Source organism: Arvicanthis niloticus, chromosome 4 (assembly GCF_011762505.2).
Source record: "Arvicanthis niloticus isolate mArvNil1 chromosome 4, mArvNil1.pat.X, whole genome shotgun sequence".
Taxonomy (NCBI): Eukaryota; Metazoa; Chordata; class Mammalia; order Rodentia; family Muridae; genus Arvicanthis; species Arvicanthis niloticus.
In genome coordinates, this window is record NC_047661.1 from 40,744,214 (window position 1) to 40,764,058 (window position 19,845).

The window sequence follows — 19,845 nt, forward strand, 5'->3', positions numbered from 1 at the left end:
TCTTTCTGCCTCTGTCTTTGCCTCCAGAGTATAGGGACTAGGGTTGTGTATCACCACTCCTGACAAATTGAGTTTTCTTGCTAATTCAGGACATTGAACACACTTCCAAATATTTACTGACCATTTATTTTCTCTTTTATTACTGGCACTACAGTTCATTAGCCTATATATTCATAGATTTACTTTGGATTTTTTGGTATTTAATTTTTTTCATTTTCATAAATCCCAGATATGAACCCCAATATTTAGTCTGTAGATATTTTTCTCATAATGTAGATAACCTCATTATGTTAGCAATTGTTTCTTTGCAGCGAAGAAGCTTTTAAATTTTGTATATGCCTTAGTCAATTCCTGTGTTCCTGAAGTCTTTGCAAAGTCCATATCTGTGGCCTATATCTTGAAGTGTTTTACTGATGCTTTCTTCTAGACGTTTCAAAGTATTGGATCTTATGTGAAGGTCCTTGATTTATTTGGAGTTGAGTTTTGTATAGGGTAAGAAATATGGGACTTGTTTTATTCTTCTACATTTGTATATCCAATTTTCCCCCACATCATTTATTGAAAAGACCGTCTTTTCTCCAGTGTATGTTTTTACAAAACCTTCTAACAATTTGCAATGATTTATTTATTTATTTTATATCTATGAGCACACTGTCTTCAGACACACCAGAAGAGGGCATTCATTAGATCCCATTACAGATGGTTGTGAGCCACCATGTGGTTGCTGGGAATTAAACTCAGAACCTCTGGAAGAGCAGTCAGTGCTCTAAACCACTTGCCAGCCCCCTTCTATCAATTTTCAGTATTTGCTTACTTAATTTGAAAAATTTATATTATGTAAGTGAGTGCGTGTTTTGCCTGCATCTATGTATGTACATTACATAAGTACACTGCCCACAGAAACCTGAAGAAGGTGTCAGACATCCTGGAATGGAGTTACCCAGATGTTGGATGTCATCATGTAAGTTCTGGGAATCAAACTTAGGTCCTCTGGAAGAGTAGTAGATGCTCTTAAGCACAGAGCTTTCTCTCCAGTTACTCCAGTGTTTTTTTTTTTGGGGGGGGGGGCAGGTTTGTAGAAAACTACATGGTGGTCTCTGTGTGGGTTTATTTTGTAGTCCTTTATCTGATTCCATTGGTCTATATGTCTATTTGTGTGCATGCTATTTTTCTTACTGTGGCTCTGTAATATAATATAAGATCAGGAATTGAGATACCTCCAGTATTACTCCATTCATTCATTCATTCATTCATTCATTCATTTATTATTTCTTCTTCTTCTTCTTCTTCTTCTTCTTCTTCTTCTTCTTCTTCTTCTTCTTCTTCTTCTTCTTCTTCTTCTTCTTCTTCTTCTTTTTCAAGACACAGGTTCTTTGTATAGTCCTGGCCGTCCTGGAATTTGCTAGGTAAACCAGGTTAGCCTTGAACTCAGAAATATCTGCTTGAGTCTGCCTCTCACTGGGATTAAAGGCATATGCCACCACTGCAAATATGAGTGAGGAAGCCAGAAGAGGACCACTTATCTCCTGAAGCAAGAGTTTCGGGCGGCTATGAAACAGCATGTGGGTGCTAAATATTGAACCTGGGCCCTCTGTAAGAGCAGTGAGTGTTCTTTTGTTTTGTGTTCATTTCGATTTTTTGTTTTTCTCTGTGTGGCCCTGGCCGTCTTGGAACTCTGTAGACCAGGCTGGCCTCAAACTCAGAGCTCCATCTACCTCTGCATCCCGAGTGCTGGGATTAAACGTATACACCAGCATACCTGGTGCGGTGAGTATTCTTAACTACTGAGCCATCTCGTCAGCTCCCACTGAGTTTATCTCCAACGTTTGTATTTTGTAAATATCTCAATTTGTTGCTGAGTCGTCTTCCACCATTTTGACTTTTTCATTCATATTACTGACTTTGTAAAAACACATTAAATTATTATATGTATACTGTACTCACATGAGCATGCATATCACACCACATGTGTTCAGGCTAGAGGACAACTTACAGGAGCCAGTTCTATATATCATGTAGGTCCAGGGACTGAATTTACTGTGTTCAGCTTGGCAGCAATTGCCTTTATCCATCTTATAGGCCCCCTGACTTATTTTTTGTTGCTGACTTTCCTTTCAGCTCCTGAATTTAGTTCATCTGTATGCTGGTTAGCTTTTTTATTTTCTGTTTTTTCTTAACCTGACACAAGCCAGTGTTATCTGGGGAAATGAAAACTTCAATTGAGAAAATATCTCCATCACATTGACCTGTATGTAGTAGGTAAGTCTTTGGGACCTTTTCTTGATAAATGATAGTTATGGAAGGGTTTGCCCCCTATGGTTGGTGCCACTCCAGGTCATGGCTTGTATTAGAAAGTAGGGATAGCATTCTCTCCATTGTCTGTTTCAGTTCCCACCTCTTGGTTCCTGCAGCGAGGCATCATTCTCTGGCTTTCTCACTGTGAATAATAAATGGGTGGTCTCAGTGTATGAGCCCCTCCCATCCCCCAAGGCCAAGGTTCAGAGCTATTAAATTCCAGCTTTAAATTTAGTCGATGAGATACCCCCGAGGCTACAGAAGATGGTAGTCCTTCCCTTCTCCTTTCTCTGTCTGATCCCAGCCTCCTGCTGCCACGCCTTTGGCTCCTTGAAGTACAGCGTTCCATTCCATCATGGCTGGCTGCCTTGTCCTGTAGTTTGGCAGCCAGACACTCTCTGAGCTTGGGTTCCTCGGTTTTTAAAAATGGATTATCTCTCAAAATGGCACCAGCCACTGCTTCACAAGTCTTAATAGCATGAAAAATAGGAACGGGGTTTCTTTCCAGTGTTGACCTGTCTTCTGGAGGAATCTTACCAAACCACACAATTGTTGCAGAGATTTGAGGTGTCCAGTCATCCGGATTCGTGCCACGCCCCATTAACTATGTGTTCATCTTCTGTGTTGCCTGTGTTTTTCTCTGCTCTTTTAAGTTATCTGAAAAACACCATGAAACTTTCAGGAAAAAGAACATACTTGACGGCTTATAGTTCTAGAGAAGAGTCCATCACTGTGTGGGAAAAACACTACAGTGGGCAGGCTGAGGGTGAGGGCTCCCTTTTAAAGCCAGAAGCAGGAAGCAGACAGAGTGCAGTGGGAGTGGCACCTGGCTTTGAAATCTCAAAGCCCGTTCCCAGTGACATACTTCCTTCAGCAAGGTCATATGCCTCCTAAACCCGCCTCCAATTTCAGAAAATATTATGGATGTTTCATTTAAAGCACCACAGTATTCTTTTATTTACTTTGGGGGTTTTGGAAGCTCTTTCACTGTTTTGAATAGAATCTATTTTTATCTTGTTCAGACCCCCTCATTTATAAGCTCGTGTAGAGAGAGCCTCTAGCCAACTATTTTACTTTGAAGTCTTCAAGCTATGTCATTGGAGAAATGGCAGCACTAAGCTGCCGAAGACATGGAAGGTGAATTTGATTCTTCCCTTTCTTCTTGTTCTGTATCTAACTCTTCAGCGAGACACCTGAACAGTGCTTCTACAGTCCTCTCAGGCGTCCATTTCTCTCCTTCGGTACACTACCTCTGTGCTGTAGCCATTATCATTTCTTAGCTGGGGTGTTGGCATGACTCCCTAAATAGCGTACACACTTTGGGGTATTCTGTCACCATCCCTGTCTCCACATGTGGCCTGAGGAATTCTTTAAAGCATCAGGCAGGTTGATTCCATTGATACCCAATAAGGCCATCCTCTGCTATATATGCAGCTGGAGCCATGGGTCCCTCCATGTATGCTCTTTGGTTGGTGGTTTAGTCCCTGGGAGCTCTAGGGGGTCTGGTTGCTTGATATTGTTTTTCCTCTGAGGAACAAATCATAATTGGGAGTGGATGATTCTAGCTGGGTTATCTTAAACTGGTTTCAGGAGCTCTTACCTGCCAGGAAAACATGTACCTGTGCCAGATTCCTTTCCCCTAGTGAAAATGTCAAAAACAGAGAAGCTTACGCTTCTTATTAATATATGGCTTGAACATATACTCACATGTTGTATATATACTTTGTCTCAATTCTGAGTAAATGAGCTTCCAAGAACATGCTCCTACCTGGAAATGCCCACCCTGAGGCAGGACGGAGAGAGGAATATAAGCCTGCTCTTATTCTAAAGAGTGTGTTCCTGCTTCCTTGTTGGTTAGATTTAAACTCTGACTGTGTGCTCTGTTGCTGTGTCCTGTTTGAACTTGACTCTTTGGGGGTACAAGAAGTTAAGACCAAGACAACTGGAGACTCACATTCTCAAGGTAGCCATCAGCCTAGGTCCCTTCCCTCATCTGCCATTATCCCTATCACCACATTCCAGCTCTGGTTCTTTCAAGACCTGGGCATCTTTATCCTGCTTCAGATGTTTAAATGGCTCATCACAAGGTCTCAGGCTTTCCTGAGATGGCCATTTTTGTCTGTCCAATCTGTTACTCCTCAAGGTTTCTGTGTCATATTAGCTTTATTTCTCATATAACATTGAACATTCTCTGAAGTCGTCCTGGTTATTGTTGACTCTCACTTCTACACCAGTGTTAACCTGGAACTCTGACTCTTTTTTGCCAAAAAGGAGATATTGTAAATTTGTCCAGTTTACTGCTAAGGAGGAAACAATAACTTGAGGTAATACAAATGATACTTCATTTATGTCTCAAAATCATTCCCAGAGGCAAATATAATCAGGACAATTTTAAAGGGGCCCAGGCCAGTTACAAGATTTGCTCGAGGCTCAAGATCATGCCATAAATGAGCAGGAAGATGCCAAAGCTGCTTCTTCCATCCACCAGGCCTGTGCAGCAGCTTTCACATGCCTGTGCAGCATGCTTTCACATGCCTGTGCAGCAGCTTTCACATGCCTGTGCAGCAGCTTTCACATGCCTGTGCAGCAGCTTTCACATGCCTGTGTAAACCGATGGCTCATCTTGGTTGTCAGCTCCACACACCTGGGAAAAGGGAACATCAACTAAAGAATTGCCTTCGTTCAGACTGCTTGCTAGACCTCTCTGTGGGATCTTTTCTTCATTGTAATTAGGGTAGGAGGGCCAGCCCATTGTGGGAAGTAGTGCAGGCAGGCAGGCCTGTGTGGTATAAAACAAAACAAAACAAAACAAAACAAAACAAAACAAACCTGCACAGAAGCCTGAAAGCATTGGGCTTCCTTGGTTTCTGCTTTAGGTTCCTGCCTTAAGTTCCTGCCCTGACTTTACCCAAACATGGGTTGTGATATGAAATTGTAAGTCAAATAGACTCTTTCTCCTCCAAGCCGCTTTTGGTCCTGGTGTTTATCACAGCAACAGAAAGCAAACTAGAAAAAGTAGGTACTCTAATGGTGCTGTTAGATAGGGGTGTTAACACCGAGAGACGAGAGGGGGTCTGATTTCCAGGTGGAGTTAGAGAGGGGAAGTTCAGCATATAACGTGTATCCAGTACTCGTTAATATTTTATCAGCTATTTGACTTAAAAATAAATTCACACATACACTAAAAATTTGGAATTGCCTATGTCAATTCTAAACAAAACAAAAGAAAACACAACCCATGCATTGTCTCATATATATCTTGGTGTGTATCTTGGATTTTTAAATCGATTGAACAGATTTTGGTGGCAATTGTACCTTTAACAAAACAAGGAACACGGTACCTCAGATGTTTCAAACATAGTTGGGAAATACAATGGTTAGCAACATGAGGCACACATGCTAAGTATTTTCCTGTTGTACCAATCATAAAGCCCCCAAAATAACAATCCAGTGCTGGGGATCCCAGAGGGGACTGCTACACTTTTAATGAGACCTGATTTTACTTCACTTTGTGTCTGTGCTGCCTGGCCACCCCTGCGCTCAGATTACAGGCACGGCCGCCACACCCGACTCTGATCTCCTAAGGGTCAGAACTAAAAGCATGTGCTACTATTTCCCCATTTACTATTTCCTTTTTTTTTTTTTTCAAATAATTACAGTTAATGTGTTTGTGTGTGAGCTGTGATTGATGTGTATAGGTAGGTACACAGGTGACACACTGCACATGTGGAGGTCAGGGGACAACTTTTGTGAGTCACTTTTCTTCTTTCCATGTGGGCTCCTGGATTGAACTCAGGTTGTAAGCCCTGGCAGCAGGTAATCTTACTGACTGAGCCATTTGACCAGCCCTTAGTTTTTTGTTTTTGTTTGGTTTTTTAATTCAATATCTTTATAAGTAGGCATAATATTTTATAAGGGAATAATGATTGCTAAGTGGTGTTGACTGTATATTTTAGGATCACTCCACAAATTATTAACAGGTATAGACAATAAAATATTTTATTGGGTATGATCAACAAAAATTATAAGAATAAATGTGAGAATTTCATTCATAATAGTAAAACATATAAAATGGCCCAGGAAGTAGAGAAAGGCACTTGCTTTCAATTCTTAAGCCCTAGTTTGATCCCTGGGTCCTGAATGGTAGGAAGGAACCAGCTCCTGCAAGGTAATCTCTGATCTCTCTCTCTTTTTCTCTCTCTCTCTCTCTCTCTCTCTCTCTCTCTCTCTCTCTCTCTCTTTCTCTCTCTCTCCACACACACACACACAAAATGAAACATGGGGGGGGGAAATAAAAAAGTGCTCTTAGTAATATTTACAGATTACTCACTCGCCAAATTGGCAAAAGCGTGGGCTTGTTAACATCCCTCACCCTAAGAACTTCGCAATTACATGCCACTTCGCTTCTTACCTTCTGCAAGCAGCTTCTTTGTTCCAGCTTGCTTCGTTAGCTTTGAAGACTCTCTCTGTATTTAGCCAAACACAAAGAAAAGTCAGCGAGAACAGATGTTGGACTGATCACTTACCTGTTAAGGACTTTGCTGTTTAAGTTGATTGATGAAAAAGGGCTTTCTCTTGAGTTACCTTAACTTTCTATCCCTGGGGTCCAGTGGTGAGTTAAGGCAGCTACCAGGAAACTCTTTGATCGTTAGCAATGGCCCAGTTAAGTGTTCGCTCAAAGTTGGTTCTGGAACAAATCCAGAAGACAAATCCTGGAGTGACAAAGTCCCGCCAAGTGATACTTAAAGACGTGCGCCCTCTGGTGTTTAAGGAGTGAAGGACAAGAGGAAAGCTAACCCTTCGTGAATGGAAAAAATATGCTGTGCGGGGAGAAGAAATAATGAAAATATCCTCAGTTGAGGCACAGAATAAAAATTCATGCACCTGGAAAGGCACTTACATGGACCTTAAAGACGGGTCAGCAACAGCTTGTGAAATCAGACATTTTCTAAGTCACAAACAATACTTGGGTACATTCCTTTTTCTTAAGTTTCAAACCTCCATGTAGAAAACATTCCCATTTTTGAAATAATAAAAATCGCCATGCCATTAAGGCTAGGATTCACATAAAATTATGCCCTCAAACTTCCTATTAAGGAAAAATGGTTTTAACAACCTAAATCTCAACTGAAATATATCAGAAAATAGATCATTCTGTTCTTTCATTGTCCCTGTGTGGACATGTTAAAGTTACCAGGCCCTGGGGATCGAAAGGTCTGTAGGATAATCAAAACTGAAAAGGCTGCGCCAGGGGCTGACTAGTGACTGTTTTCTTTTCTCTCTTTTTTTCCTCATAATCACTACATTTAACTTGGAATTTTATTTTATTTATTTACTTTAAGACAGGGTCTCAGTGTGTAGCTCTGACTTGCCTGGAATTCTCCGTGTACACCAGGTAGGCCTTGAGCTGGGATCAGAAACATGTACCACCACACTCAGCTCTCAACTTGGAATTTTGGATCTCCGAAAAGCATGACTGTACAGTAATGAGAATTGAGAAAGGGAAGGGCAAATGCGGGGACGGGCAGTATAGGGGGTGGGGATCTTAATCGGCCACTTAGCCATACAGCTACAGGGTCTATGCCTCCCCCAACAAGCTCTGGTTCTCAGCCTCCTGCTTCCTCATCTGGAATCTTCTTTCTTTCTGTTTCTCTTCTTTTCTTTCTCCTCCGCACACACCTCTTCCAGGCTCTCCCTCTGCACTCCAGGTTTTCTTTGAACTTGACATCTTCCTGCCTTAGCTTCTGAATTGCCGAGGTTATAGGGTTGTGCCGCTGTGTTTGGCTCCTCAGTCGTTTCTCAATTGCGTCATCCTCGCCCTCTTTAAATGCACAGCACCATGGAATTAAGTACCTGATACTGCGCGATATCACCACCATCCATCTCCAGATCCCTTTCATCTTGCAAAAGTGAAACCACTCACCTATTAAACCACTCTCCTTTGCCCTCCCCAGCTGCGCCTGGCAAAGAACACACTTAACTTTGTGTCTCCATGCGTTTGGCTAGTAGGAGAATCATACAGCATTGTGAGTGACTTATTTCACATAGCGCTCCAGCCTCAGGATTTAACTTCGTAGCACATGCCAGAGCTTTCTTAACGTTGAATAATAGTCTTGCAGTGGTTCTCAACCTGTGGGTCATGACCCTTTTGGGTATTAAAGGACCTTTTCATAGGAGTCCCATATCATATGTTTACACTACAATTTGTAACAGTAGCAAAATTACAGTTATGAAGTAGCAATAAAACAATTTTATTTGTTGGGCGTTACCACATGAGGAACTATATTAAAGGGTGAAGCAACAGGAACTTCAAGAACCACTGTTCTACTGTAAGCGTATGGTTCTCACTCACCTGCGGATGGGGGCTTGCTTCCGTGAAAATGCGGAGTAAATAACTATGTGAACGATGCAGCTATGGATGATAGTGAACCAATACTCAAGACCTCACTTTCAAATACTTGGGACATACGCAAACACAGAGGGTCATCATCACATAGCAATCTATTTCTATTTTTGGAGAACTGCTAACTTGTCTTCTTCAGAGCTACACTGTTTTTATGCCCACTCTGAGGCCACACAGGTTCCAATTTCTCCATATCCTCATTTCTTTTCTATTGTTTTGATAGTAATGTTCCAACAGGTACCAAATGGTATTTTACTGGTGCTCTTGTTCGTTTTGTTACTGGAAACACTGTCTCATTAAGTGGCTCTGGCTGACCTGAAATTTCCTTTTTTTTTCCCCCCAGTTTTTTGAGACAGGGTTTCTCTGTATAGCCTTGGCTGTCCTGGAACTCACTCTGTAGACCAGGCTGGCCTCAAACTCAGAAATCTGCCTGCCTCTGCCTCCCAAGTGCTGGGATCAAAGGCATGCGCCACCACCGCCCGGCTTTTAATTTTCCTAAGAAGTGTTTTGTAATTGTCACTATGCAGATTGTTTTATTTCCTAAGCATACAGTTTTTCTTGCCATTGAAATAGAACTAACAACACCATTTTTTTTTTCAGGATGATCGTTTCTGTTGCTGTGATAAACACTGACCAACAACACCTTGAGGAGGAAAGTGCTTATTTTATCTGACTTACAGTTACAGTTTATCAGTTTGCAGGAAGTCAAGGTGGGAACCTGGGGAACTAAAGCAGAGACCACAGAGGAACACTGCCAGTTCAGCTAGACTTCATATGCGTATAAGGGATGGGCCGCCCACAGTGGGCTGTGGGCTGGGTTCTCCCACACCAGTCATTAATCAAGAAAATGCCTCACAGACTTGCCCAGAGGCCAAGAAACTGATAGAGACAGTTTCTCAAGTGAGATTCCCTCTCTCAAGTATGTCTACGTGTGTATCAAATTGACAAAAACTAGCCAGAACAATGTGCAAGAAATTTCTTTTGGTGGAAACCTGTTTTCCTATATAAAATCATTTGCAAACAGAGACAATTTTCTTTCTTTTCCAACTTAGGTATTGTCAACAAAAGAAACAGCTCTCATTTCAGAGGAGTAAAAGAGTTTGGTCTGGAGTCAAATATGAGTAACTAAGGCTTTTGGAACACATATTAAACTGTTCTCAAATTCCGCGTGTTGTAACATGGTAATAGTTTGGTGAAATTTTTACAGTAACAAAGACAGTCATAAGTCAAGATACATTGGTGGAGACTTTAAGTAGAAAGATGAAAATAGTTTGGGTTGGAATCTCAGTCCTGGGCTTCTGATGTTGGCTTTATTAGCTTTTTTTTTTTTTTTTTTTTTTTTTTTTTTGGTGGAAATTGGGGTCTTGATAATTTAATATATCCTAAAGGTTTTATTTGTTGGCCACAGAATGTTAAGTTAGACGCAGAGATGGGCAAGGAATGGCTGTTTAGAATACTAAAAGTAGCCTAAGATAAGTTGTAATTAGGTTCTGCACCTGCAACATTCCAACCTCTGAACAGTCATTGCAACTCTAATATAATTGTAGAAGGTTCAGAAGGTACAATTTCTTTTCAGGAATTTTCCTTCACAATGCCTTTTACTTATTTGTTGTATCTAATTGCTCAGACTAATGTCTCTCTCTCTCTCTTTTTAAAGATTTATTTATTTATTTTATGTATATGACTACAGTTCCCTCTTCCTCTCCCTCTTCAAACACACTAGAAGAGGACATCAGATCCCATTACAGATGGTTGTGAATTGAACTCAAGACCTCTGGAAGAGCAGTCAATGCTCTTAACTGCTGAGCCACCTCTCCAGTCCCTCTGACTAGTACTTTTTAATACCGTGTTAGATATCAGTGTTGAAAGTGAACATTTGTGCATGATTCCTTATCTTAGAGGAAAAACCGGGATCTTTAACATGACATCATTTTTTTCTGTGGGTAATTTACAAGTAGCATGTTATGTTGAGGGAACTTCATGCTATTCTGGTGTCTTTGTCTTACCTTTTGGTTTTTGTTTTTTTTTTTCCAATTTTTATCATTATTTACTTTATTATTTGTTTTGATTGTTTATTTTGAGGTGGGGGCAGGACAGCATCTGTGTTAGCCCTAAACTCACAGAGCTCTCCCTGCCTCTGCCTCCAGAATGCTGGATTTAAAGGTAAATGGCAGCACACTTGGCTTTTAAAAAACTTATTTATCCATCCATTGATTGATCAATTAATTGATTTATTGATTGATTGAAGTGTGTGTGTGAGAGAGGTGTCTGTATCTTCTATGTGTGCAAGTGCCTGGAGAGGCCATAAGAGGGTGTTGGATCCCCTAGACCTGAAGGTCTGAGCTACATGATGTGGTTGCTAGGAATTGAACTCCGATCCCCTGGAAGAGCAGCAGGCTCTCTTAACTGCTGAGCCATCTCTCCAAGACCCTAGGTTTTTGGTTATGTTTTGCTTTTTTTTTTTTTTTTTTTAAGAGCACATGTATTGAATTTTTCAGATGTTCCCCCCCACCCCGCCTCCAACTCCCCGCATCAACTGAGAAGACTGTGTAGTTCCTAAACCCTTAATTTTGCTGTATTATGTTGACTTTCAGAAGCTGTTTGCATTCTGTGAAGGGTTCCTGCTTGGTCATAGTACGTGACTCTTTGAATGTGCTGGTAATGTGTTATAAAATTAAAAATTTGAGAAGTAAAGCGCAGTGTTTTCTTTACAGCTGCTGACACAGCTTGGAGGATAAGAACCCACAAATCACCCTCCACAAGACTGAAGGTTTTTTTTTTTTTTTTCTAGTTTTAGTGGTTTTTTTCAAATTTATTTCGTGTATATTAGGATTTTGCTTGCATGTATATCTGTGTATAATGTGTGTCTTGAACTGGAATTAGGAATGGCTCTGAGCTGTCATGTGGGTGCTGAAAACTGAGACAGGGTCTCCTACAGGAAAATAGTGCTCTTAACTGCTGAGCCATCTCTCCAGCCCTCCTTTTATTTGAATTTAATAATCTCACCTCTCTTGAATGTCAGTCAATAAAGAAGTCACAGGAAAGAGGATGTGGAAAAATTGCATGTTAATTTTTACTGTGTATCAGAATCATGTGGCAAGATTTTTCAGATCTCAGTGCAATCAAATCAAAACCTGTAAAGTCAGAAATCATTTTATTTGTTTATTCTTTATTTTTTTGTTACAACTACTAAGTGATTCAAGTATATGGATTGGTTTAAAAACCGTTTGCCCGCCGGGCGGTGGTGGCACACACCTTTGATCCCAGCACTTGGGAGGCAGAGGCAGGTGGATTTCTGAGTTCGAGGCCAGCCTGGTCTACAGAGTGAGTTCCAGGACAGCCAGGGCTATACAGAGAAACCCTGTCTCGAAAAAAACCAAATAATAATAATAATAATATAATAATAATAATAAAATAAATAAAAACTGTTTGTCCAAGTGAGAATCTTGCTCTTGCCATTCAGTGAGATCCGGATGTCTTAAATGTCTTGGCACTGAAGAAGAGAAGGCTGAGATGAACTTTGAGAGCCTACTGGGATCATGTTTACCAGCAAACAAGCAAACTGCAAGCCAGTCTAGCTCTCCTGCATAGTTTACTTTCTCCTCCCTCTCCTCTATCTTTCTTTGTTGTTCAATAGAAACTAACCATGTTCCAAAGTAAGGGCATTTGCCACCAAGCCTAGTGGCTGGAGTTTAATCTCTGGGACCCATATGATAGAGAGACAACTGACTATCTTTGCTATGTGGCTTTTCCATTCACCCTGTTTTGTGTATGTACACACACTACAAGGAAACATGATTTTTTTTTTTTTTTTCGAGACAGGGTTTCTCTGTGTAGCCCTGGCTGTCCTGGAACTCACTCTGTAGACCAGGCTGGCCTCAAACCCAGAAATCCGCCTGCCTCTGCCTCCCAAGTGCTGGGATCAAAGGCGTGTGCCTCTACCACCGGGCCATGAATCTTTTATAAGGACAACATGAGGCACTATGTACATAGCGAAGGGGTCCTGTTAACTTGGTAAATAATAAAAGAAGGACCAGATAGAGTAACATCTTGGCTAAAGTTACAAAAGTTGGGGGACTAAAGGAACCTAGCAGGGGAAAAAGAAGGAACATCCATTTAGTGAGACAAGGAATATTGAAACAAACTTTACATGCCATGTTAAGAAGTTTAGACTCGGGCTGGAGAGAATGGCTCTGCGGTTAAAAGCATTGACTGTTCTCTCAGAAGACCTAACTACAATTCTCAACACCCAAATAGAGGCTCACAGCTGCCTACAACTACAGTTCCAGGGAATCTAATGTTTTCTTCTGGCCTCCATTGTTATCAGCACGCACACACTGCACACTGGCCTCCATAGGCATCAGTGTACACACACTGCACACTGGACTCCCTAGGCATCAGCATGCACACGCTGCACACTGGACTCCCTAGGCATCAGTGTGCACACGCTGCACACTGGACTCCCTAGGCATCAGCGTGCACACGCTGCACACTGGACTCCCTAGGCATCAGTGTACACACGCTGCACACTGGACTCCCTAGGCATCAGCGTGCACACGCTGCACACTGGACTCCCTAGGCATCAGTGTACACATGCTGCACACTGGACTTCCTAGGTATCAGCGTGCACACGCTACATAGACATGCATGAGGCCAGAACAAGTGTACACTTTAAAAATAATAAAAAAAGTCTTTAAAAAAAGTTTAGACTTTATTCCAAAAAGCAATATACATCAACTAAAGAGTTTTAAGCATCCAAAGGATATGCTATAAAGCCCTTAAAAGCAAGTCCTACCCCTTCTCCTAAGGTTCCATCAACAAACTAAGGTATTAGTCCACTGAACAAAGACCATTCTGGGAAAAACAGTGAGTGTATTAGGCTTCCTTAAAGAACAGAGGGAATAGTAAGGTGTGTGGTTATTAAGGGGTTACTTACAGGGTGTGGGGACTTTCTCTCTGTCTTACGGTTTTACTGCTGTGAACAGACTCCATGACCAAGTCAAGTCTTATAAAGAACAACATTTAATTGGGGCTGGCGTCCAGATTCAGAGGTTCAGTCCATTATCATCAAGGTGGGAGAATGGCAGCATCCAGGCAGGAATGGTGCCAGGAGGAGCTAAGAGTTCTGCACCTTCATTCAAAGGCTACTAATGGAAAACTGGCTTCCAGGCAGCTAGGATGAGGGTATTAAAACCTATGCCCACAGTGACACACTTCCTCCAACAAGGACACATTTCCTAATAGTGCCACCTCCTGGGCTGAGCATATACAAACCACCGCACTTCCCTTCCCGAACAAGCTGCACCTGGAAAACCTTTACTCAGCAGGAAAGAGGGTTTCCCAGGGTGACCCTCATCCAGCCTATATATACTTTAACCCCTCTCACAGACCACATGCAATTAAGGCACAGGTGCTTACACCAGGGGACAGGAAACAACTGGATTCTAAAACGAGAATCTTATGCTCCTCTCTGTCCTAGCCAAAGCCCAGATGGCATGATCTTTTTCAAGGGGACACAGCCGAATGCCCCAAGATGGCAGTTGCTTGGCTCAGAGGATGCTCACTTACTACAAATAGGATTCTGGCTGCTGTGTGAGAGACATGTTTTGTTTTGAGAGGGTGAATGAAATGAGCTTGATGTGAGTGAACCAGAGACAAGTGAAATCCCAGATATGGTGGCAGATAAAGGAACCTAGGAAAGAAACAATGTTGGATCAATGGGCACAGGGCACTGGGAATAGTGAGGTGTGGGGTAATCTGAGACAGGTTAGGAAAGTACAGGCAACAGGACTTGACCTGATTACAGGAGGGAATCTAGGCAGTGAACCAAGTCATCTAGTATCAATCTGTGAAAAATGCTTAGGACAAAGTGCTGAAGAACACTCACGAGAGAGGGGGGCACTCAGGAGCGTCCCACATGGAAGAATAAGAATGCAGCTAAGCATGTAGAATGGAAAATACAGTAGCCAGTCAGAAAGAAGAGCTGTGGAAACTAAGTCATTAGCCACATCCAATGCCTGAGAAGTGAGAGCTGGATTTAGCAACCCAGCCAGTCCTGGTGACAGTCCCATGAGTGTCTGGGGAGGGAGGCAAATTATCTTAAGTTACTAAAATGGAAAAGAGTGTGTGGTACCTGGAGTGGGGATGTGGGCCAGGAGATGTGAAGATGAGAGAGACTCCAAACTGTTTCTTTTCCTTTAAAATAAATCATGAAAATGACTAGGTAGAAGTTTAAAGTGTCAGGATATTGAAAGAATGAGACTCAGAAACATGAGGAATAGATCGGTCATAAGAAGAGATACCAGAACACCAGTCCAGGTGTCAGGGAGGACTGCCCAGGCAACAGTGGCTACCACAATCACATGACCTGAAAACCAGTGTCATGGAGGAACCTCTCAGTGTGGCTCCTTAAATCAGTTTAGAAATATGACATGCCAACTTTGGCAAAAGCTAAAAGTCCTTCCTCTGTTCTACTAGAGACAATTGAAACAAATTAACATCGGTTTTCCTAACTCAAAAAAAAAAAATATGCACATGGGACATTTCTTACTTTAGTAAAAAATCTTTTGGGGTAAAATAAAAATGGATATAAAAATAGAATGATTTCTTCAAAGCTAATTTCAACTAAGAAGCTTTAACTTCCATCTGGCTAACTGCTACTTTTATGTAAGGCCAATGAGACCACTCAATCCAGGAGAAATGACTTTTTAATAATTGGCTAACACCAGAACCTAGGAGGACTCACCATATGGCTCCTGAGAATCAAGGTTTTTGATTAAAAAAAAAAAAAGTAAATTCTAATAACATAGAGGGTAGATATCTGTGTGTCTCTTCTAGTGCTGTTTAAGGCTTATTGCAAATAATAAAAATTGTGTGTCTTTTATCCAAAAACAGAATAATCAAGGCTGGATAAGAAGTCTTGTTTGGGATTAAATGTTTCTACAAAAAAAAAAAAAAATGGCTAAGAAGAAACTGCTCTCATACCCAAATAAATTATATCTGGGAAGAATTATAGCAATCCATAAAAAAAAATATCTTTAGACTGGGCAGTGGTGGTGCACACCTTTAATCCCAGCACTTGGGAAGCAGAGATAGGTAGATTTCTGAGTTTGAGGCCAGCCTGGTCTACAGAGTGAGTTCCAGGACAGCCAGGGCTACACAGAGAAACCCTGTCTCGGAAAAACCAAAAAAAGAAAAAAAGAAAAGAAATCCATCATTATAAGAAATATGTTACTAGAATCTGCTAGAGGTTCAAAAACCTAAAATAAAACACAATGCATTAATTTCACAGTACAACTAGAAAGAAACCTCAATTAATTAAAAAGAAATATTGTATCTAAACAACCAAATATTGCTGAGTCATAAAATGGCAGAATTACTGAGCTACGCTATAGTACAGAAGACCCTTGAAAACCTTAAGAGAAAGAAGCCAACACAAAGGCCATCTGCTCTACAACTTATATAACGTTGTCATGGTGGCCAGAAGCCAGACAGAATATTGACGAGTGACAAAAGGATGACGGAATGTTCTTTAACCAAATGAGAGGAGTGGCCATACAATTTCACACACATACTAAACCCCACAGAACTGTCGACTTTGAAAGGGTTCATTTCCTGTTCTGTGATATATCTTACACAGTGTCTTATAAAGGATGGGCACAAATTTAAATGAGAGGTTGGGCATGAAAAAAAAAAAGCTGAACTTGTTTGTTCTGAGGGCCTAACAAGGGCATGAAATCCAAGTTAATGTTTTGGCAAAGACAAAGAGCAGAAGCAAGAAGTACAGACAAGAATATTTAGTAATTACATTTTGTGACCTCAAACAAGAATTTTAAATTCACAAGAATTTTAAATTTTATTTCTAAACGATGTCTATTTTGTGTGTCTGCTTGTGGTATGTGTTCATGGTATGAGTGCCTGCAGAATCCAGACCTGGGAAGTTGTGAAATGTCAGGCATGTTGCAGGAAGCCAACTCAGGCCCCTCCGTAAGAGCAGTATGTATTTTAAATCACTAAGTCATTTTCAAACCCTTAAACAATTTCTAAAACGAGGCTTTAATGGGTGAGTAAGGTAGCTTAGTGGGTAAAGGCCCTTTCAATCAGCCTGATTTGAGTCGATCCCAGGGACCCACAAGGTAAAAGGAGAGAACCCATTTTTCCAGATTGTCCTCTGACCTCCAAATGTGCACTGTAGCAACGCCTTCCAAAATTAATAAAACTGTAATAAAATGTATAAAAGGTTTTAATTATATTGATCATACAATAAGAATTATTATTTTTAGGGGTTAGAGCAATGGTCCAGCCTTTAAAGACCAGGCTTCTCTTCCAGACAAGCCGAGTTCTCTTCCCAGAACCCCATGGTGGCTCACAACTCTGTAACTTCAGTACCAGGAGAGCTGATACACTCTTCTAGCTTACATGGGCAGCAGGCACACAAGTGGTGTGCAGACATAGAGGTAGAAAAACATTCAAACACGTAACATTATAAAATAATAAATTACAAATAAACATTTTTGTATATAGCGACTTACTTTTTTTTTCTTTTAACAGAAGGTGCAAAAAGTCCAGTAGCTGTTCAGTTCACGAAGTTGAATGTCTCAGCTAGTCTTCAGTATACACTAGAATCCTGAAGAAGTAGGCTCTAATGCCAGCAGACTGGACTTGTCATTGATAGTGAGGGCAAGCAGGCAAAGAGAGAGCAGGCTTCCTTCTTCCATGTTTATATAGGCTGCCTCCAGAAGGGTGGCCAAGATGAAACGTGGATCTTCCAACCTCAAAAGAGCTGGACCAAAGGTAGTCTGCGTCACTTCAAAGTATCTGGATTAAATGATTTATCCCACTTCAAATGAATTAATTAAGAAAAAAGTCCTTCACAGGTGTATGCAGCCCCTTGGGATTTTAGTTAATTATAGATGTGGTCAAGTTGACAATCAATAGTAGTTATCACACTAAATTCGAGGCCAGCCTAGGTAACAGAGTGAGTGAGGCCCGGACTCAAAAAACTAACAAACAAGCTGAACAAAGTAGTGCACACTCCTTCAGTCACAGCACTGAGGCAGCAGGTGGTTCTCCATGAGCTCGAGAACAGCCTGGGCTGTTGGCCAGCCAGGAATACAGAGTGAGTCCCTGTCTCAACCAAGATCTAACAAATGAAGCAAAGCAGAACAATAATTGACAACCTTTCTTAAGCTCTGGTTTTGTAACATTTGTATTATGTTACAGCACTTCGACTCACTTGACCTTTGAAGGACTTTTCCTTTTTTAAATTTGGAGTAAAACTATACCATTTTCTGAACATGCTCCCAAACCCATATTCTAACCACCTGTACTTGCCTCAGTGAAATTCTGTTACTCTGGATTTTCTTTTCCTCATTCTCTAAATTTTAATCTCTGGACTTACAGTCTTTGAGTTAACTGAGAAGCCTTTTTATTCTGTGAACTAAGCACATTCCTGTATAACCACAGGCATGCACTTCTGATTGGATTTGTGACAATCACCACATTGGCATGCAGGTGAAAAAGAAGTCAGTTTGTTTTTCCCACCACACCTCTAGTTACCTCAGGGAACCCCGCTTCACTGGAAAAGGCAAAAGGACACTTTCTGCCATGCCATGCACGACTACCTCTTCCCCAGCCTTCTGCCAGAGATCTGGGTTCCTCCAAAGACTCCAGGGCTCTGGCCACTGGAGTGCACTACAATCTGCCCTGCCTTCTGGACGGCAGCAGTTGCTGGGAAGCACTGTCAACAGACAGGGTGCAAACATTCCTTTTATCCAGAACACCTACTTAGGTAGTCTGTGCTGCAACCTAAGGAGAATTAGGTGAAACAGCTCTGCAGGATGAAATCAGTTAAATACACAAAACCAGAAAATTATCCTTTATTCCACACACAAGGACCACTCCAAGCACATAATAAATGACTAACAGAATTGGATCTGTTTGTACTCTAACAAGAAGTTAGAAAGGTTTCATATTGTTCTGCATTGCACCACTCCCACCACCTCCCGCCGTGTATATGTACCACAAGCCAGTGAAGTATACCTTTAAGAAAATAAAGAGTGGAGAAAAAAAGGGATATAAACTTTATATGGTTGGTTCTGATGTTTTTCCTTGCAGCCTGTAGCTGGGCAAATTATTCTATGACATATGAAAATGAAAGAAACAGTCTAGTCTCCTCTGGCCTTGCACAGCTTGCATCCCAGAACCCTGAGTAGGGTTGATGAGGGACTTAAGACACTAAAGAAATGACGAATACATGAACACAGAAAACCTGGGATTGGGTGGTCTGTGCTCTCAAATGGAGACACCATAGTACCAAGTTCATTTTCTAGCATCCAGAGCAGCTAATAACGGTCTGTAACTCCAGTTCCAGGGAAGCTAGCATCCCTACACAGATACACATGCAGCAAAAAAACAATGCACATCAAACATACATATATACATGTATATATGTGTATATATGTATAGATATGTACACACATATATGTATATATATACATATATATGTACACACACACACATATAATTTTTTAAAATGTGGGGGCTCTCAGAGACTGAGCCACCCACAAAAGAGTATACACAGGGTGGGCCTTGGCCTCCCCGCACATATGTAGCAGATGTGCAGCTTGGTCTTCGTGTGGGTCCTGAACTGGATGGAGCAGGGGCTATCCCAAAAGCTGTTGCTTTTAAGTGGGATATGTTCTTCTAGCTGGGCTGCCTTGTCTGGTCTCAGTGGGAGAGGATGTGCCTAGCCTTGCAAACTTGATGTCTCAGGGTAGGATACCCAGGAGGGCGCCTACCTGCTCAGAGGAGAATGGGAAAGGGGAATGGGAGGAAGAACTGAGAGAGGGAGTGATGGGGAGGGGCAGTGAGCAGGATGTAAAGTGAGTAAAAAAAAATTAAGTAAACATTTAAAAAGCATCAAAGCAGAGCATAGCAGGCTCTGGATTTATGTGTGGATTTAGATAGTTAATGTTAATGATTTAATAAACTTTTAGGTGATTTTTTTTGTCTTATTTTGACTTATCTAAATTTTTTTTTTCTTTTTCCCCCCCAGAGACATGGTTTCTTTGTGTAGCCTTGGCTATCCTGGAACTTGTTCTGTAAACCAGGGTGGCCTTGAACTCTGAGATCTGCTGTCCTCTGTC

At 41.3% G+C, this 19,845-nt stretch overlaps 1 long non-coding RNA gene across 1 annotated transcript; it reads right to left on the reverse strand.

The window, feature by feature from the left end:
- Positions 1-1,021: 1,021 nt before the first annotated feature.
- Positions 1,022-18,250, reverse strand: LOC143441990 (uncharacterized). The gene is made up of 3 exons (XR_013109830.1): positions 17,230-18,250; positions 6,707-6,761; positions 1,022-2,952 (listed from the first exon to the last, which is right to left on the reverse strand). It is a non-coding gene; the product is annotated as an uncharacterized LOC143441990 (long non-coding RNA).
- Between the last annotated feature and the right edge of the window lie 1,595 nt (positions 18,251-19,845).